The 21864-nt window shown below is 44.9% G+C and overlaps 1 protein-coding gene across 5 annotated transcripts in view; it reads left to right on the top strand.

Moving 5' to 3' along the window:
• ZFPM1 (zinc finger protein, FOG family member 1) overlaps positions 1–21864 on the top strand; it is a 119281-nt gene that overhangs the window by 6712 nt on the left and 90705 nt on the right. Inside the window, exon 1 of one of the 5 annotated variants that reach the window (XM_081872045.1) lies at positions 17665–17683. The exons of the other annotated variants lie outside the window; for them this stretch is intronic. The gene's annotated coding sequence lies outside the window, so the exon portion shown is untranslated. Of the gene's footprint in view, positions 1–17664; positions 17684–21864 lie in introns of those variants that run through there. 5 annotated transcript variants of the gene reach the window in all.

Raw genomic sequence — 21864 nt, 5'->3', positions numbered from 1 at the left:
CCCACCACCCAGCGTCAAATCCAAACAGCGGTAAAAGGTCGGCAGAGCAGTTTGAAAGCCAGCTTATGTTATGTGCTGGCCTAAGAAAAACTACTTTGGAGAGAAAATTGTATCACGGCTGATGCCAGGCAGACCCTCTACCCTTATACTGCTCCTTTAGCTCACTGTGGCCTAGTAGGGCTGGGGAAGCTTTGACCCTCCAGCGTCAGCTGGATTCCATCTTCCTTCAGCACCAGGCAGCATGGACAGTGGTCAGGGATGATGGGAATTGTAGTCCAGTGACATCTGGAAGGCTGCAGGTTACCCAGCCCATGCTGCACTGGCTGGCAGAAGACCGATGGCTGTCAGAGGGATTATGCCCCTGAATACCAGTTTGCTGGAAGTCGCAAGTGGGCAGGGTGCTGCTCAAGTCCAACTTGCAGGCTTCCCACAGACATGTGATTGACCCCTCTGAGAACAGGATGCTGAACGGGTCACTGGCCTGATCCAGCAAGCTCATCTTCTGTTCTTAAGGAACTTCTAGCTAGCATTTGCTGAATCTCAAGAGGTACTATTCCGCCCCTTTTTTTCCTCTGAAAAATATTTCATAAGCTATTGTTCCGTTTTTGAAATGTTGTAGTCTGATGAGCAGAATCCTTTTGGGAGAGATGTCATGGCTTTTGAGAGACAAGTCCCTCCAGCTGAGGGCTGAGAGGCTTGGCTGCTGCAATAATTAGGACTTGGTAGATCCCATTTCCTGGACCCTTTTTATTTTTTAATGCCATTTTTCTGCCACAAAGGCCTTTTGAATAGTTCACTGTCTAAAGTTTAAATGTTTGTGAAGGGTTTGTTTAGAGCTCTTGCTTTGTATGCAGAAAGGCTCAGTGTCCAACGCCAGGCATCTCTGGTGAAAGAGGATTCTTGTGGCAGACTCCCTACTAAAAAGGCCCAGACGGTGGCAAAGGATAATGTCACTGTGGCAGCAGCAGCTTTCAGACATGCTTTTGTACATCATGTGTACATATGGTGATACACTTCCTGAATTATCCTGGGTTCATAGCATTTAGGACAGCCTCCCCCAGCTTAGTGCCCTCCAGACCTTTTGGAAAGTTTGGGCTTTCAACTGGCATTTGGTTGGCCACTGTGAGAACAGGGTGATTGATGGATTAGGTGGGTCTTGGGTCTGATCCAGCAGGGCTCCTGTTATGTTCTTACGACCACAACTTCCATCATCCCTGACCATTGGCCATGCAGGCTGGGGTGGATTTAGGCTGTTAAATGTGAAGATGCAGGGCCTTCCACTTGGCCCAGAGCAAACTAGAGAAGATCAAAAGGAGCACCTGGGGGGAGTTTACAGCCTCATTCCAGACCAGCTTCTCACCTGTTTTCAGTGACAAGCCTTGTGTGTGTGGCACATGGCAATGCCCAGGTTGAGAGGCACCCAAAGCATGATAGACTGTACCTTTGTCAAAAAGTAAGTCCTCCATCGTACAGTGCATAATTAACCTGATAGGTTAGATACATCAAGATGGCTTTAAAAGGGATTGGACAAATTCGTGGAGGAGGAAAGGGGCTGTTGATGGCTACTAGTCATGGCAGTATGGAACCTCCAGGTGCAAAGGTAGTCTACTTCTAAATACCAGCTGTGACCAGACACTTGTAACTCAGTAGCAGAGCATCTCCATTGCATCAGATGGTCCCTGGTTCATTCCCTAGCATGTTTAGGAAGGGAGTGTAGTGCCCCCCAAATGAAGTCCTGGAGAGCTTCTACCACTGTAGGTGATACTGTGCTTGACGGACCAATAGCCTGATTTGGTAGAAGGCAGCTCTCTTGTGATCCTAGCTGCTGGAAAGGCTGTTCCTGTCATGCCCTGCTTCTCCGATTCCTGGAGGCTTCTGGTTGGCTCCTGTAGAAGCAGGATGCTGGATTTGATGCACTGTCAGACGGATCTAGCAGGGCTCTTCCTTATTTTCTTCTTCAGAATACGGCTGAGTCTCTAAAAGCCAGAGTATGGTGTGAAGGCGCATGAGGCCACCACCTTGCTTAAACCTAGCACATCTGGATCAGTGTTAGGGTGGGTGACTACTAAAGAACCAGATGTATGCCACCATGATGGGAGAAAGTGAAAAGCCAGGCTGCATCCCGGAGCACTCTTCTCACACGGCAACGTGGTTCTTTGAGAGTGTGCATCCCGGTCGCACATCCCTGCCACATATCTAGGTCAACCAACCTGTATAGCATTTGCATCACTCTCCTGTCTGTCCGGATGTTGGGTTCATCTGTCCTCATCTTATGCCGACTTTGGGCGGTCCATTTCCAGAGCCAAACCTGATGATGAGAGTAAAGGAGAAAATAGAGCTAAGTGTCAGGTGTCATCAGCATACTAGCCCCCTGAATGACCTTGCGCAGCCGCCGCCGCAGCAGCAGCATGTGGCTGTTGAAAAGCATGGGAGACAGGATGTGAGTCTTCAAAACTCTGTAGGACAGTTCACCCCAGGAACAGGGGAAGTTTCCCAGTATTGCCGCCTTCCGAGGTAGGAGCAGAACCCTGGCCAAGCATAGGCTCCCATCCTGTCCTAAACTCTGGAAGGATACTATGGCTGTTGGTTATTAAAAAGCCACCAAAAGACCCAGGAGAATCAATAGTGCCACAGTGTTTCTCCTGGTCGAGGTAATCTACCAAAGCAAGAAGGGCAGTTAGTGCTCCATAGCCTGATGGAAATAGACCCAGGTAAACAGTTTCCTCCCAAAGTGCTTGAAGATAACATCCTAAGAGCTGGTCTGCTGGGGGCCCATCTAGTCCCTTGCTGACAGTGGCCAACTTGATGCTGAAATGGGAAGTCCAATTGTGATTTCCTGTAAACTGGTATTCAGAAGCATTTCGAATCCTCTTTTAAGGCTATCTAAGTTGGTGGCCACCACTATGTCCCATGGCAGCCAATTCCATATTTTAACAAAGTGATGGGTGAAGTCCTCTTTGTCTGTCCTGAGTCTCCCACTACCCAACTTTATTGGCTCTGGTATTATGAGAGAGGGAGGAAAACTTGTCTCTGCTGGATCCACTTCTTAAAAAACACAAAGCGCGTAATTTTACAGAACTCTATTTGCCTTCTCCCCTTTTACTTGCACCCCCCCTCCCCAAACAACAAAGTTGTGGTGCCTTTCCAACCGCTTTGGCCACGAATGAAGCCCGTAAAACACAAGGCAACTTTGACCCCAGCTAGCTGCTGGATGCTCTTCCCCTCTGCCCCGGTTCAGCCAGCGGTGGCAAGCGCCCTGTGGAGGTTTGGCACGTAATTGCTTTCACTATTAAGGGTTTTCAGAGAGCAGCCTTAAGCGCAGCGTCTCTCTCTCTCTCTTTCATTGCTCTTCCTTTTTGGCTGGAGCGTAGATGCTGCGTTGAGTTAAGGCAGTAAAAGCTTGATTGTAACTGGGAGCTGATGGTGACTCCGATAAGGGGATCAGAACATCCAGCTATCAGGCCATGCCGGGGCTTTAATTTTTAAACCCACTTTTCTGTGTTCTCCTGGGCTTTTGCCCTGGCAATCGGCTAGCTAGTTGTTGTTGTTTTTAGTGTCCCCCCCCCGCCAAGGTTGCTGCAAGTCAATCAGATAAGTGCAACCGTAACTATAAAGACTATTTTAATACCTTCGTCCACCCTTCATCCTTCATTTTTGTTTTCTGCTCCTCCCATCAGGTTTTTCTTTTCTTTTATGACAAACCTACATAGCAACCTCAAGGTGCACCCTGGCACCAGTTGTTTTGTTTCTCTCTCTCTCCTTCTCTTTTGTTCTGCTGTTTGATAGTTGTGGACAGCTGATAATAAAATAAAAAAGAGAGAAGAAGTCAGGGAGCTGATCCCTAGCCGAGATAGCTGGTTACATTTATTAACTTCAAACACGGGAGTGTGGGCACACACAGAAAATGATCAAACCTCTTGGCAGCTGTGTATATGCGTTTCTGCAAGCAGTTACAGTCCTGGGCTCTTTAGATTGAGGGGAATGATAAAAGCCTGCAGATTGATCTGGTTGCGATTGGGTGGTTGTGCACATTTAAAGTTTTTTAAACAAAATCAAAAACACGCACGCACGCACACATACTCCTCTCCAAACAAAGCAAAACTCTCTTGTGGGAGCACGGAGGCAGAAATTGTAAAGTTTTGTAGGAGCATTTCTCGCCTCCCCACCCCGTTCCCCGAAACCCTCCCCCCTTTCCGTTTTTTGCTTTCTGCTGAAGCAGATCTGAGCTGCTGATAAGCAAGGGACTCGATCTCTCCTCTGATAAAGATTGCCAAGTAAGATAAAGGTTTCCTTATCTCTACCAAACAGACGGCAGCAGGATTCGCCTACTACAATAACAGACCCTGGAAAGGGGAGGCAGGAGGGCTCCAACGATTTGTTCCATTGCAAATGTGATTAATGCAGGCATTTTAATTATCTGATTGAGATGGGGAGGGGAGAGAGGTTGAGCCCTTCCCCACACTCTTGCTGTAGTGCGCGCGCATATATATATATATATATATATATGTAATATAATGTGTCCTTTTTCTTTTCTTTTTAGACTTGATTTCTCTTCTGGGTCTGTTTATCAGCCCCAGATGTTGCTTCGTTCGAAGTAAGCTTTTAGATCCTTATCTTCCATTCTGCTAAGTGTAGCAAATATGTCTTTTTAATAAACTCGAAAGGCGAGTCTTAAATGCTTGTGGATAGTCCCTGAGCTGTGGTACGTACGGTGGTGTCGCTTAGCTGGCAGTTAGGTGACTCCTGTCCTGGGTCTGACCTCTCTGCTGCAATGCTTTAGACTGAGTGGCTCTTGCTTACGGGTTGAGCTTAATCTCTTGCACCCTTACTTGGCTGCCTTGCTGGTAAAGGGAAGTCGGGCAAGTCAGCTTCAAGGAACCTTGGCCAGTTTAGGAGATGGAATATCCCAGATTCTACCACCTCCCAAACACAAACACACCACATGGCGTAGGATGCTTGTTGAAACTATTTGCATAGTCCCCCCCCCCCCAATTAACAGACTCTTAAAGCAAACATACTTTTTGGAAGGTACTGCTCTTGCTGAGTGTGGAGCGTTTAAGGACATGGGAAGCTGCGACGTTTTATTTATTTATATGTTATTTATTAAATTTCTGCTTCAAGGGTCACGGGGTGCTTTACAACACAAAAATACATAGCATAGTAACAAACAAAAACAATACCCCCCCACCCCCCGCAGTATAAAAAGGCACAGATAGTTTAATTAGCCAAAGGCCTAGGAAAAGAGGAATGCCTAAAGATATGCACTGAAGGCGCCTGGCAAGCTTCTCTGGGGAGAGCATTCCACAAGCTGGGAGCCACAGCAGAAAAGGCCCGTTCTTGTGTTGCTGCCCTCCGCACCTCTTGCCAAATTCTGCACCTGCTGAAGTTTCCAAAACTGTCTTCAGAGGCAGCCCCATGTATAACACATTGCAGTCATCTAACCTTGAGGCTGATGGAGCATGGACAACAGAAGTTCGGCTGACCCTGTCCAGATAGGGACACAGCTGGGCGACTGGCACTGAACTATGGAGCCCTTCCCACATGCCCGAAGGGGGTCTATCTTACATGTACCCCCGTGCAGCTGCCTTTTACTGGATTCGACCCTTGGTCTTCCTAGTGGCTGGCAGAGGCTCTCCGGACTTTCCTGATCCTTTTTACTTGGAGATATCCGAGACTGAAATTGGCACTGCCTGCCTGCAGAGCATGTACACAGTCACTGAGCTGAGTCTCATATGGGCCCTGCCAGCTCCTGAATGTCTTGTTGCTATGAATGTAACTACTTATTTATTTGATTCCTATTTGAGTTATTCTGTCCTGTATATATATGTCTACTCCAACATTAAGCCCTATTTGACTTCAGTGGAGCTATTGGGCAGCAGTCTTATTGATTAGAACACTGTTCATTGATTGAAAAAGGTCCTGCCAAGGAGTGTGTGTCCACATGTATAATTTTTAATGAAAATAGTTTTTTCAAGCTGCAGGCAGGAAGCACCCTCATTCCAATAGGCATTCCAAATTCCCCTTCTGCTTTCAAGATGACGCTTGCTATGAAGCATTAGTGCATGGTCTAAAAACAAAGGGTGGTTTGTGTACTAGAAGAATTGTTTTATGCCGGTGCACATTTGATGAACCATTCGACCAAATACCAGCTAACATTCCTTTATTAAGGTGACAGCACTAATTAAGAGGGAGGTCCTGAGATTTTGGGGTAGGGGAGGAGCGAGCCTTGCTGTAGTTGAGGAAACATCCCACTTCTGGCAGATATTGGGGCAGGAATTTGGTTCAGTTTGTATTTAAAGGCGAACCAACATAATTCACACTTTCCGAAACAACCTGTGAATAGAGATGCGGCCCTCCTTTGAAATCCATACTCCTACAAATTTTGTAGCAGATCTCCAGCCAAGAAATACATACGGAAATGCATACACTGTGATAAAGTGTGCATTAAAAATGCACATATCACACACAAAAATGCAATCCGCTTGGAGAAATTAGGAACATTTGCATAGAAAAAGTGCATGTTAGGAGAAATTCACACCAAAATGCAAAGGAAATACCATGAGGACTTAAACAAACCTAAAACTGATGTAGAATTATGGAGAAGACTGAAAAAATGAAAAACCGAAAGAAGGCAAAATTGAAATTCTGGCCCAACTCTACCAGTGGGGCCATCCAGAATTTGTTGGACTGTGATTCCCAGCTTCCCTGATCACAGGACATGCTGGTTCTGGGGGCTGCTGGGAGGTGCAGTTCAGCAGCACCCAAGGGGCCACGGGTTCTCAGTCAAAGTGTTGGGTGGCACAACGGGTCAGTGTTTCTGGCTGCCCACCCAGGGAGAGCTGTGGGCAGGATTCCTGCATTGCAGTGGGTTGCACTAGCAGATCCTCAGGGTCCCTTCCAGCTGTATAATTCTATGACTTCTATGACAGGTTTCAGCCAAAGAAAATGGGGAAAGGGCTGGTTCTTGCAGCAATTTTTGCTTAGCTTTGTGGTGCGCGGGGGGGGGGGACGGACGGACCCCAAATATGTTGTGTTTTCAGTTCTTACGGTTTCTAGAGCTTTCCTTCTCTCCCCACCCAGCTTCCCTGCCATGTGCTCACCAGTTCCAGATTAGCATTTGTTGTGTTGATGCAAATCTGATGTGAGTCTTTACTTTTGGTGTAAGTGTCAGCTCCTGCCACAGACAGACCTCACGGTCCTGTTTGTTCAGAGGGAGTTTGTGCATTTGTTTGAGGCTGGAGTGACCAGGAGTGGCTTTAGCTGGCCTTCTGGTCAAGATGGGACACTTGGTGAGCCCACATGCCCCTGAGGTTTAGCCGACTCTGACCAGGGATCAAGAGTTTAGTGTGGCCGGCCCTGCCCTGTGGAACTCCTTGCGAGTAGAAGTTCAGCAGGAGTCATCCCTGTTGTCTGTCTGATGTCTTCTAAGCACTGCATCATTCAGACAGGCCATTCAAACCTGAGATTATTTGTCAACTAGCTTTATGGATGTCTTTGACCCTTTAAATGGTTTTAACTGTAGGGTGGTGGTTGTTGGTTTAGATTGTATACATCCTTGAAATATTTTATGTGAAAGTGTGTCTTATAAATCTGTAAATAAATAAATGCACACTGTGTATGCATGGGACACCCTTCTTTAATACTACTGCATAATTTCTGAATTCACCTCTGCTGTTACTCTCACACTCAGTTTGGGGCTACCTTTTGAATCCTCCTTGTGGTCCTAAAGACCAGTTCACCTTCAAAATGGCTTTGCCTGTGATTTACCGTATTTTTCGCTCTATAGGATGCACCCGACCATAGGACACACCTTGTTTTAGAGGGGGAGAACAAGAAAAAAAATTTTCTCCCTCTCTGCGCAGCGCCCCTTCAGCAAAGTGGCAGGAGAAACGGAGCCCCTTCCATTTCTCCTCCCGCTTAGCTGAAGGGGCGCTGCGCCTTAACTGAAGGGGCACCTGTCCTTCAGCAAAAGTAACCCGAAGCCCCCGGAGCACAGCGGGAGCTCCCGCTGTGCTCCGGATGCTTCAGGCGGCTATCTTTGAACCCTGGAGAGCAAGAGGGGTCGTTGTGCACCGACCCCTCTCGCTCTCTGGGCTTCAGCAAAAGCAACGCAAAGCCTCCGGAGCGCAGCAGGAGCGCTCCCACTGCGCTTTGGAGGCTTCGTGTTGCTATCGCTGAAGCCAAGGAGCCTGCATTCGCTCCATAAGACGCACACACATTTTCCCTTAATTTTTGGAGGGGAAAATGTGTGTTTTATAGAGCGAAAAATACAGTATGCTGGCAATGTTTCTGAGTTCCTTGGTCATGAATGCCATAGCTCTAGAGAAAGTAAGCCGGGTGGTGTTTTTCTTCACCCACTCTTTAAAGGCTGCAGTAGGCAGTCTGGCATCCGTTTTTAGCTTTAAATCCCCCCTTTGCTCCTCGCTTGCTGCCTGTCACAGGCAGTTTGAGCATTTTTATAGTGTGATCATGCGTGTCCCCCCAGTGGCCTATGCCTTGGAACCTTTTATTTGCTTAGGTTAGTTATCTTTCACAACAATGTGAACTTTTAGACTTTCAAGTCGCTGCATGATACTAGTCCTCAAAAAAGAAAAAAAGGAAGAGGGAGGGAAGAAAGGAAGCAACTTTTTCTCAACTAGGGGAGAGAAGGGCCGTAACTCAGTGGTTAGAGTTCTGTGCTCAGATGGACCCAAAGGTCTGAGTTGGTACAAGGCAGCTTCTGATGCTTCCACCTCTTCTTCTTCTTTGTGAGCGTGGAGTCAAAGGGAGGCTGTGGGCATCCCCTATTGCTGCATAATCTGGCTTTGGCAATGTCTGCCTTGTAGCAGAACCCGTTCTGCAGAATTCCAAGCACATGCCCACTGGCAGCTTCTCTGCGCATAAGAGCATTGCAGGGATGGCTCCAAAGTTAATGCTGCTGGTTCCTGATTTGGCTACAACAATACTAATAGGTACAGTTTCCTGGATATCTTTCCCGGGCGGCCAGAAAGATGCACGCTTGAGCGTTCATTTTTAAACATGTGGGAGGGTCTATTTTATATTTTTAAAAGTGACTTTAAGGATGGACAGAATCCTGGCTGTGCCCTCAATTTTTTTGCATTGTCAGCAGGAGGAGACCCCTGCCTGGCATCTTTTTCCCCCCCATTCGTAATTTTCCTCCACTGCCACCCCCCAAGATCTTGGCAAGATTATTTCTCTCCCATCTCCTGTTAGCATATATTGCATATTTCCAAGCAGTAGGGATAGGAGAACTGCTTGGGGATGGGTGGAGGGTAACCTGCTGTTTTAAGTAGGAAAAAAGATTCTCTTTCCTAAACTCAGGGATGGTGGTTTAGTGTAATCTGCCTTGGATAATTTGGTATGAGCCCTCCCCTCCCTTCTCAAAATGTATGAATTCTGTAGGTCATTAAGCAGCTACTCTTCCATTCATTTGCTCCTAATAAGCAGGGATGCTATTATGGTGTGGCCCAGGAGGACCCTCCCTCTTTTCTTTTCTTTTTTTTAATCTCATTTTACTTTTCTTAGCGGGCAACTTTCCTTCTGCCAGTCAGCCGAAACTTGAATCGGCACATATAAATTAACGTGCTAATTTTGTGGCTATGTACAAAGTCTTTCAAGGCTCTAGCAAGGCCCTTGCTAATAAATCAAGTGTGAGTGATTTACTAGCTACAGCTGTCCAGCTGTTCACTCAGAAACAGTCATTGGTCCTTTTAAAAACACTTTAAAAAAAAAAAAGGAAGCCAGATTCTACACCCTGCCTATTGGGAATCCTGCTCAAATCTGCCTCCCTCTCTCCTCCAGCTTCTAAATTTTTGCTTTATAGCATCAAAATGCTTTCAAGTTTACATACCGCTATAGGGTCCAGTAAATTGCTTTTAAATATGAAATTGGGGGTATTGGGCAGTGCAGCCTCTGCCAGGTGATAATTTATGCCCTTACTAGTGTGTCCAGAGACTACAATCCACAGTACAAAATCTGGATGCCCCAGAAACTGTACAAAGAAGCGTCTCGACTCTCTCTTGTTTGGTAAGAGAGCAGCCTTCCTTTCTCTGAGTCAGCGGCCACCTAGGGAGTAAAAGATTCCTCCAAGGCATATTGCAAGCTGTCCAGGTGAGATGCAAAGGACTTGGGAAACAGCAAGGAGGGAGAAGTTCTGATGGTGCAGAGATGGCAATTAGATTCTTAACTTGCCTTTTCCAGAGGGGAGGTTTAGGGTGTTGATAGTTTGATCCTCCTCAGTGCATCGGTGATAAAGAGGGCCAGTTATTTATACTGGGGGGGGGGTATCTGGGGAAGTCAGCCTGGTTTTTGGGAGCCCCCAGAAGCTGCGTGGTACTGGGTTTCTCTGCTTGGCACTGTAACTTGACCAGATTCTAAGAATTGCATGGATGGGTCCAGCAGGCCGATGTTGCAACGAGAGCCTTGCGTAATGTACCGCGGCCTCCAACTTGGTTTGTTGATATTTGGGTTCATGAATGGACCTTTTGTATCAGTTTTCAGAGCGTGAGCATGAGCTTCTGTTGGAAGCTATGCGCTTAGAAGGTTCCAGTTAATCATGCTCGACGGCCGTTTTGCAATTTTAAAACCAGACATTGTATCCACAAGTGTTTCTTAATTGGGGCTTATTTTGACAATCAGAAGTAGCAGGTAAAATCCTGCTGTGTTCTACTCATGATAGATCCCAACAGAATTAATGGGCTGGGCTAAGTGGACCTAAATTAGTCCTGCCTATTAATGCCAGTTTTACACTGAGTAAAACTTATTTGGATGCCACCCAATTACATGTGCATCAAAGCAGACGTCAGCATTCCAAGGGAACCCTGCCAGGGAAATTTCACATTGTAGATTAACCTGCAGATTTTGTAATGGAGATTGATCACATCTCTGATCTGTGGGAGTCAATTTTAGGATTACAGCATTATGCTACAAGCAAAGTGTTCCAGGTAGTTCACACGGCGTGCTGCAAAGTTCAGGACAGCACCACATTTAACTTAATCCCAGACTGTTGCAGGGTTGCACGCTAGTTTCTCAAAACTGGCATCTGATCACTCAAGCCAAAAACCATATTCCAGTAACATTATCAGGGCAGGTATTAAGCTACATCTTAGCAGCATCTGATCATCCTACTGTATGTGTGTGATTTTTGACATTAATTCTGTATAATCTTAAGTCCTGTCTTTAAGGATAACATTAACTTTTTCCTTCCTGGGTGGAAATGAGAAAATGAAGCCAAGGTGTGGGGGAGAATAAATCTCTGTATTGGAATGAAGTGGAGAACTTGTGAAGGGTGAAACTGGATATAAAATAGGAGGGGGTTCTCTCTCTCTCTCTCTCTCTCTCTCTCTCTCTCTCTGTGTGTGTGTGTGTGTGTGTGTGTACAGTTTAAAAGCTCCCAGTCTTTTATTATGTGAGCCGTTGCTTTTAAAAATACATCCGTTTGTTTTTAACGACTGGTTTTCTTGGCTAGTTCACCTAGGTCAGGGGTCACCAACACTTTTGGAGAAGTGGACAGATTTTGAAATTTGAGGGTGTGCTGGAGGTGCCAGTCATGGAAAAGCTGCTGGGGGGGGGCATAACAGCACCAGAAGGGCCAGCCCAAAGCATTTAGTTTTTTTATATATATATAAATATTTATTAAGATTTTTGAATACAAATGCACAAATAATAAACAACCTTACTTATATCATAACGTGGTTTAATCATTTCTTTGGACTCCCTCACGTCTCCCGCTCCCATTTACATCGTAAAAAGGTTTTTCCAAGCAAATTATCAACTTGTTTAGGATCTTATATCCACTCATTTAAATATAATCTAGAAATTCTCCAAAAAATTTATGTTTTCTTTAATCTCACTTATCATCAAATTCAAATCTAATTTAGTGGTGGCCAATTTTTTATAATCTAGCATCCTTCTTAACATTCAACCAAATTGCAATGTTTTTGTAAATACGTCTTAAATTTCTTACAGTCTTCCTCAATCCTCTCTTCTCCCAGGTCTCGGATTCTGCCAGTCATCTCGGCCAGTTGCATATAGTCCATCAGCTGCATCTGCCACTCTTCCAGTGTGGGTAGATCTTGAGTTTTCCAGTTTTTAGCGATGAGTATCCTTGCTGCCGTTGTTGCATACATAAAAAATGTTCGGTCCTCCTTTAGCACCTTCTGGCCGACAATACCCAGAAGGAAGGCCTCTGGTTTCTTAGTGAAGGTATACTTAAATACCTTTTTCAGCTCATTATATATCATTTCCCAGAAGGCCTTCACCTTAGGGCATGTCCACCAGAGGTGAAAGAATGTTCCTTCATTTTCTTTACATTTCCAACATTTATTATCAGACGAATGGTATATTTTGGCAAGTTTAACTGGGGTCATGTACCATCTATATATCATTTTCATTACATTTTCCTTCAGAGCATTACATGCGGTGAAGTTCAGTCCAGTGGTCCACAACCTTTCCCAGTCCTCAAACATAATGTTATGCCCAATGTCCTGTGCCCACTTTATCATAGCCGATTTAACCATTTCGTCTTGTGTATTCCATTTTAACAGCAAGTTATACATTCTAGATAGTACCTTAGTCTTTGGTTCTAACAATTCTGTTTCTAACTTCGATTTCTCCACCTGGAACCCTAACTTTTTGTCATTTTTGAAGACTTCTTTAATCTGAGCGTAATGTAACCGGTCTCGCACTTTATCCTTCATTTTCTCCAAACTCTGCAATTTCCAATTGTCTCCATCTTTTTCTAATATTTCCCAATATTTTGGCCATTTGGCCTCCATATTGGGTCTTTTTCGGGCCTTAGCTTCCAGAGGCGAAAGCCACCTCGGAGTCTTGATTTCCAATAAGTCTTTGTATTTTGTCCAGACATTAAATACTGCTTTCCTAACAATATGGTTCTTAAAGGCCTTATTGATCTTAACCTTGTCGTACCATAAGTATGCATGCCAACCAAAAGCATTGTTAAAACCTTCCAAATCCAGTACGTCAGTGTCTTCGAGAAGTAGCCAGTCCTTTAGCCAGCAGAAAGCTGCGGCTTCATAGTACAACTTTAAGTCTGGCAGGGCAAAGCCCCCTCTTTCTTTCGCATCAGTTAATATCTTAAACTTAATTCTGGGCTTTTTGCCCTGCCAGACAAATTTAGAAATATCTTTCTGACACTTCCGGAAGCACTCCGTCTTGTCCACAATCTGTAATGTTTGAAACAAAAATAACATTTTTGGCAATACATTCATCTTAATAGCAGCAATTCGGCCTAACAAAGAAAGCTTCAATTTTGTCCAACTGTCCAAGTCTCTCTTAATTTCAGTCCAACATTTTTCATAATTATCCTTAAATAGACTCAGATTTTTTGCTGTTATATTCACCCCTAGGTATTTTACTTTTTTAACCACAGTTAGTTCTGTTTCCCTCTGAAACCGTTCTGACTCTGTGTCTGTCAAATTTTTCCCCAGCACCTTGGTTTTCTGTTTGTTTAATTTAAATCCCGCTACCCGACCAAAGTCTTGTATCAGTTGCAATACTCTTTTCGTACTAGATTCCGGCTCCTGCAAAGTCAAAACTAGGTCATCTGCAAAGGCTTTAAGTTTATATTGTTTCGCTCCGACCTGCAGCCCAAAGCATTTAGGCACCGAAGGCAAACCACAAAATGGCACACACACACACCAGACACACCTGCCTGCCTGCCAGGGAAGAAGGAGTGAGTGACAATCTACATCAGGAACAGGGGGGGGGGGAATAAAGACCTGCATTGGAAATGGGTGGGTGGGTAATCAAATCAACCTTAACCGATGGTTGAAGTGGGAATCAAAGGCTGTCGGAGGGTGGGGGAAAGCGGCCCCCCTCTCTGAATCACAGTGGGGGGGGGTGCAGAGCCCAGGAGACCCCAGAGGGCAGCCCCTGCCATTTCCTCTCTGGAGGTGGCAGCAGTGTTCAAAATTAGCCAAGCACATTTTGCACCAAGTGACGATGCTTGGGCACCTGGATGGCGCCTGACATCTCCACCATCTGGAGGTGCATGCCTGCAGTTCATTGGATCTGGGCTGTTTTCACACACTAATACCACCCCATCCTGTAGAATTCCATCAGTTATATTTTATCTGCACAATTGAAATGAATTTCCAGAACCCAAGTGCTTTTTTCTGTGCAGGAGCGGTGAATAACATTATAGTTAATTGTTGTAGCTTGCCTTCACTTACCCCCACCTCCCCACTACTGCCCTGCTCACAGTTGTGAAGAACATTCTTGCGTTATGAATGGTCCGTGTCACCATTAAGAGAAAGAGATAGGAATAGGGCAATATATATATATATATATATGGACTGTCCCTGGATCAAGTGACTTTTCTTCTTTAAGTTCTCAAGGTTGTCATCTGAACTAGCCAGATATTTAACCGATTGTCAATCACATCATTCAAAAAACAATACTTTAGAGCCGTCTTGCCCCCAAATGGCAACTAGACATTTTGGCAACTGTAACCTTGGTTTAAGGAGCCATTTGGCGTCTAGCTTCTACACCTGAGTTTCTAATACTGGGTGGGGGGAGACCAGCAGCACCTCCTATTCACCAAGAGGCTGCCGTAGAACCGGCATGAGGGGCTGCCAAGGAGGTGGTGGATCTGGCCCCCATGGAGCCCACCACAGCTGTCACTGCCACCGTAGTAGCAGCAGTGGACAATGCGTTCCTTGGAGGCTGGACTTGCTGCCCTTATTGATCCAGCCACCTGAGGCAGTCACCTCACCTTGTCTCATAGGTAGGCTGGCCCTGGGCACCAGGTTGGCTAAGGCTAATGCAGATCATATTGAACTCAGTGGGCCAAAAGCTACCCTGAGTTAGATGGACTAATGGAGGGATGTCTTTTGGGGAAGGTTGATTCCTATGTCCCTTTAGCACTTATTATATATATAAATGTCCAATTTTTCGCTTTTATGACACTTTTTATGGACTGTGTAGTTTTGGGGCCATTTGGTATAGCCTCACAGTGGCTGCTGCTTTTATTATTGTTGATCTACGATTACATTGGGACGCTTGCTTTTATTTGTCATTAGCTGGCATGTTTCAATGCGTTAATGTGCTTTAATATATTTAAATGATTGCTAGTTTGTTTTATGGTGACTTTAAAATGTCAAAATGTCCTCACGTTACGTGAGTTATTGCTGGATTGTCATGTTAGGCCTTGAAATGATTTAGTGCTTGATTGTTATTGTAATGAAGTATTGGTTTATTAATTTTGTTTCGCTGTGAACTGCTTTGAGAATATTTATATGGAAAAGTGGCATTCAAATTTAAATTGATAAATAACTTGAGGAGGGCAGGATCTTCTCGATGGCCATGTGGCCTGATTTGATCCCATAGGAACCATGCCAAAGCATTCCCATTCACATCCAGCCAATGGAAATAAATTCTCAGAGCCATGTGTTGATTATCATAGCTGAGAGCCAGTCAATAACTTCTTATTTTCTGATTGGTTTGTTTTGAAGTTTTTTTTATGAAGGACTTTTTTTGCCCTGCCCGCACCTGCCAAATCCCTTAGGTCCCTCTCCTATGGGCACCTATTAAAAGCTCCTCTATATCCACGTTGCCCTCTTCCCTTTTCATTTGTGGAATCTCAGCTAAAGCATCCATGAGAGATGACCATCTAACCTCTGCTTAATAAACCTCCAAGGAAGGAGAGTCCACCACCTCTTGTGGGAGTCTGTGCCACTGCCGAACAGCTCTTACCTGCAGAAAGTTTTCCAGACTGTTTAGTCGGAATCTCCTTTCTTGCAACTTGAAGCCCTTGGTTTGAGTCCTACCCTCCAGAGCAGGAGAAAACAAGCATGCCCCCTTCTCCATGTAACAGCCCTGAAGATATTTGAAGATGGCTATCATATCTCCTCCTCTCAGTCTCTTCTCCAGACTAAACATCCCCAGCTTCTTCAAGCGCTCCTCATAAAGTTTAGTTTCCAGACCCTTGATCATCTTGGTTGCCCTCCTCTGCACACATTCCACCTTGTCAACATCCTTCTTAAATTGTGGTGCCCAGAACTGGACACAGTATTCCAGGTGCAGTCTGACCAAGGCAGAATAGAGTGGTGCCATTGCTTCCCTTGATCTGGACACTATACTTCTGTTGATGCAGCCTAGAATAGCATTAGCTTTTTTTTGCTGCTGCATCACACTGTTGACTCATGTTAAGCTTGTGGTCCGCCAAGACCCCTAGATCCTTTTCACAGGTACTGCTAGTAAGTCAGGTGTCCCCCATCCTATATTTGTGTTTGTGGTTCTTCCTGCCTAAGTGCAGAACCTTACATTTGTCCCTATTGAAATTCATTTTGTTAGCTTGCGCTCAGTTCTTCAGTTTGCCATTTTGAATTCTGATTCTGTCTTCTGTGGCATTAGCTCCCCCTCCCAGTTTAGTGTCCTTTGCAAATTTGATGAGCATCCCTTCAATTCCTTCATCCAAGTAATTTATAAAGACATTAAACAACAACAGGCCCAGGACAGATCCCTGTGGCACCCCACTTACCACTTTTTTCCAGGATAACGAGGAACCATTAATGAGTACTCTTTGGGTTTGGTCAGTCAATCAGCTACAAATCCACCTAACAGTTGCCTCGTTCAACCCACATTTTACCAGCTTCTTTGCGAAAATATCCCTGATCCAGTTTGTAATTCCATCAAAAAAAAAAAAGAGAGAGAAAAGAAATCAGATTGGTCTGGCATGACTTATTTCTGAGATAGCTGTGCGGGGTCTTATCACAGCATCCTTTTCTAAATGCTCACAGACCGACTGTTGAATTATCTGTTCTAGGACCTTCCCTGGTATCGATGTCAAGCTCACCTGTCGGTAGTTACCTGGGTCTTGCCCATCTGCCTCTTCTTTACTAAAGCCTTTCAGCCTTGGAAAGCCTTCCAGGTTTCCTTGGACAGCATCCTTCAAAAGCCTTCCCTCTGCACACTTGAGGGTGTGGGAGATGTGGGAATGCCAACTTTTGCCTTTTATCAGGGGATGGTTTTTCTGGGCAGAACAGAACGAATTCTGCCTGAGTACTGCTATCCTCAACTCTTGCTGTGCTGCCTTTCTAAGGAAGGAGTAACTGCCTTTGACTTGTTTCGGCCAAAGAAGATTCCTCATTGTTCTATAGCAATGTTTTGCTGTTGTTTTTTGAAAGGATGAAACACTGACAGGAATGTAACTGTTGACCTTGGGCTGGAATAGGGTTAAGGAATGAGTGCTTCTGAGTCATTTCAGATAAGGGCCTTCCACTGCCTCCCCCCCCCCCTCCAAAATATCTGTTATCTCTTCTCTTCTCACATCAACATGCTTTGGTGACATCTCTCATTTGCCAGCAGAGAAAGGAAATGCTTTTTTCTCTAATTCGTTAATCTCCTGTTTTTATAATCTCTCTGAATATTGCCCTGTCTCTCGGTTGTTATGAATGCAAACACATTCACTCTCCCCACACAACTCGCCAAGTCTGAAAATTAGCTCTTAATTCACACAAGCATCTACAGCTGTCACTTGATGACTGGCGGCTAAATGTGTGAACAGGCTCTGCTGAGAAGCCCTGCGGTATGTGAAAGTTCTGTCTGTCCAGAGCAGGAGTTGTTATTCTGTGGCCCTCCGGAAGCTTCTGGACTCCTCTGACCATTGGCCTTGCTGGCTGAGGTTGATTGCTGGAGTCCAACAACGTCTGTAGTGCCGCAGGTTAGTTAACCCTGGAGTTAACCCTTCAGCTAAAGTGGAAATATACAACATTCCAACTGGGTAACAGATTTTGTGTTCTTTCAGTGGAAGCCCATTTGTATGGTGCAGTTGTCCCTTGATGTTGCAGTCAACACACGGTTGGCATATGTGTAATACGCAAATTATTAGAATAAGTGATTCCAAGCTTCATGAGAAATGGTTTCAAGTACTTAGGAACTAGCCCTTCAGGAACTGAGCTAAGTATTTAAATTTGTGCATGCTGATGTCAGACTTTTATGAAATGCCCACCCTCAGCAAAACACACACAAAAGAACTGCAGCTTTTAACTCGTTAGATGGACTGCTTTTAAAAAAAACAACACAACTTCTTTGTTGCTGAAAAAGACATCCCTGGTTAACACTTTTTAAAGAACTATTTTCAACCTTGGACTTGCTGCCCACTGGCTTCTGTCTTAGTATCTTGGAAGAGGCATTCTACTCTCTCTCACCAGGTGGGAAGCCTCTTCTGAAATGGCACCTGTTGAAACATTTACCATCTGCATGTACGAAGAAATGAAGTGTGTTTTTCTCTCTTGGTTTAGTTACATGCAGACTTCTGCAGAATCAATTGATTAATTAACCAATTAAACTAATTTGATAATGAAACAAGATATCTTTCAATCTGGACGTAACGCCCCGTCCCCCGCAAATGAAGAAGAAGAGGAGGAGGAAGAGTAAATCTTGTGGTGCCTCAAAGGCTTATAACGTGTTGTGGCATAAAGCTTTTGTGGACTGGAGCCCAGATCGCTCTGCATGATGGCAGCCTTTGGACTTGTATGGAAATAGAATATACTAACTTGGCTAAAGGGTTCAGTTGTGTTTCTTAGCCTGGCATTGCTGCAAACTGGCAAATACCGAAAGAGCAATTTGAAGGGTGACAGATGTACATCCAGTTGGCATCCCAGTTGTTGCTAGAGTCCAGTTTCATTCAGCCCCAGGAGCATGTCAGGAATTATCTAAGTGCACCTGTCGTGTGAGAGCCAGGGTGGTGAGAATGTTGGACTGGGTCCTGGAAGACCAGGATTCAAATCCCTGCTTGGCCATGGAGCTCACTGGGTGACCTTAGGCCAGTCACTGCTTCTCAACCTAATCTACCACACAGGGTTGTTGTGGGGATTCAGTGAGGAGGAGAACCATGTATGCTGTCTTCAGCTCCTTGGAGGAAAGGGTGGGATATAAATACAATAAATAATAATCTCTCCCTGCACTAGACCCCGCTCCTGTGTGTCATGCAATAGCCAATGAACTCCAAGTCAAAGGAGCATCTCAGTGGTACAACTCCCATTTTATGTGTGGAAGGTCCCAGATTCAACCCCTAACATCTCTTGGGTCATAGGGCTGAGAAAAAATGGAGACATGGAAAGCCATTGTGTAAATTGAGCATAGGGAACCTGTGGCCCTCCAGTTGTCGTTGGACTACAGCTCCCACCATCCCTAGCCTTGGTGTCTGGGGCAGACTGGAGTTTGAGTCCAATGATCTCTAGAAGGCCACTGGTGGACCAATGGTGTAGTCCATTATAATGTAGCTTCCTGTAGAAGCTGCAGCTCACATGTAGACTAGCCAGAGGGAGGTCTGCTTAGCCAGACTAGCCAAGGGGGAAATGGCTGGTTCTCTTCTTCCTCCCCCAGCCCCTCAATATTTCCCTGATTTGGCTAACAAGGAGACGGGTTACAGTCTGACTTCCCAAGAGCCTGGTGTTCCAAATCACAGTTCTCAGCTTAGGGGCTGGAGTGAGTTGGGGGGGGGGGATACAGTCTTGGCAGGTAGTTCCAGTTGTACATCCCTTGTGATCGGTGGGTAGCATTTGTCTGTCTTTCCCTCCAATTTCTTTGGCTTCTTTCCTGCTCACCCCAAGTTCCTGTCCTTTCCCGTGGTGCCAAAAGGAACACTTTCTTAGTGGCCAAAAGGGCATGTTGAGTCTGCATGCGTGTGTTAAATTGGCAGCAACGCTTCCAACTGACAATCTTTGGTAACAGGCAAGGTAAATAAGTTTCTTAAAACTGATATTGCTGGCTGTTGTGCCACGTATTAGCTTTTCCTGTGATCGTTAAATTTATCCGCTGATTTGCATGATGTTTGCTGTCTTTTTCCCTTCCCCCCATGTTCTTCATTATGGGCAAAACGGCTTCTCTGACTTCAGTGGCAATAACTTTATTCCATGCCCTCATCCGATCACACTTTTAGCGACTTGACAGGTGGCTTTTTTGTCCCACACATTTCTTTGCAAGAGCGGAAGATTCAAATGAATTCAGATGCCCTGGTCACTATATAGGAGGGGTACGAAATCTTAGGTCTGGCTTGGGTGGGCAGCAAATGTGGCCCTCCAGGCCTTTCTATCTGGCCCTAGAACTTAATTCATAGTAGCAATGAATGGATGCCAGTTGAATGCACTGAAACTGCAATGCCTGCCCAATTGCATATTTTTTAGCTTTGTTTAGTGGAATCATAGAATTGTAGGTTTGGGACAGACCAATGCAGGAATCACAGCTAAATACAATACTAAATACAGCTAAATGCAATACTAAATACAAGTATAATAAGCATGCTATATTAGATAACTATCTAGAGCATCAGAAAAGTTTCTGATGGAAATTACTCTAATTTTCCAATTCAAAGGAAATCTTCCAATTCAAAATATTCCTGAAATCCCACATCACTGAACGTAACAACTGTGTTAGTTTTCAAGGAGACACAAGACCTGTTCCTTCAGATCAGCGGCACAGCAATGGGCACCCGCATGGCCCCACAGTATGCCAACATCTTCATGGCAGATTTAGAACAACGTTTCCTAAACTCCTACCCGCTCAAACCTCTCTTATACCTGCGATACATTGACGATATTTTTATCATCTGGACACATGGTCAACAGACCCTGGACACCTTCCACCAGAAATTCAATGATTTTCACCCCACAATCAACCTAACAATGAATCAATCTATGCAAGAAATACATTTTTTGGACACTACTATAAAAATACAGGATGGGCACATAGACACCACCTTATACCGTAAACCAACTGACCGACAAACATATCTACATGCCTCTAGCTACCATCCCAAACATACCAAACAGTCCATTGTATATAGCCAGGCACTACGTTACAGCCGCATCTGTTCCAATTCTACAGACAGAGACTCTCACCTAAGAGATCTACAGCAAACCTTTTTAGAACTAAAATACCCAACAGATGAAGTTAGACAACAGATCAACAGAGCCAGACTGATACCCAGAGAGAACTTCTGCAAGACAGGCCCAAAAAAGAAAATAACAGAACACCTCTAGTCATCACATACAGCTCCCAAGTTAAAACAGTACAACGCATCATCAGAGATCTACAACCTCTCCTGGACAATGACAGTTCTCTTTCTCAAGCTCTGGGAGGAAGACCTTTCATTGCCTACAGACAGCCACCCAGTCTTAAACAACTCCTAACCCACAATAATACTACAACCAGACCTAACACGGACACTGGCACCAGAGCCTGCAATAAACCCAGATGCCAACTTTGCTGCCACATACACCCGGACAACACCATTACTGGCCCCAACAACATCACACATACCATCTCGGGACTATTTAATTGCTCATCGTCTAACATTGTGTATGCCATAAAATGCCAACAGTGTCCTTCAGCTCTCTATATTGGACAAACAGGCCAGACCTTACGCCAAAGAATAAACGGACATAAATCGGACATCAGGAATCACAAGACAGAGAAACCAGTAGGAGAACATTTCAATCTCCCAGGACATTCTATACAAGATCTCAAAGTAGCTGTTTTACTACAAAGGAATTTCAGAAATAGACTGGAAAGAGAAGCTGCTGAATTACAACTTATCACCAAACTCAAAACCATGGAAAAACCTGGTCTGAACAAAGACCTTGGATTCTTATCTCATTATACATGACAAAGCCATTTTTCACCTTTTCACCCCTTGCTTTTTCCTGTAAGACCTATTGCAGTCGTTAAGAGTCGTCAACAGGCTCATCACAGCTATCTGCCAATCACCCATTCCCACCACCCTTCTGAGTAATATCCCTCCCCACCTTCTCACTATATAGAAGGGTCTGGAAACTTCTGTTTCAGTGTATCTGAAGAAGTGTGCATGCACACGAAAGCTCATACCAAGAACTGACTTAG

The sequence above is a fragment of the Podarcis erhardii genome, assembly GCF_964252035.2.
Source record: "Podarcis erhardii genome assembly, chromosome: 7".
Lineage (NCBI taxonomy): Eukaryota > Metazoa > Chordata > Lepidosauria > Squamata > Lacertidae > Podarcis > Podarcis erhardii.
This window is presented reverse-complemented; position numbering and strand designations above follow the sequence as displayed.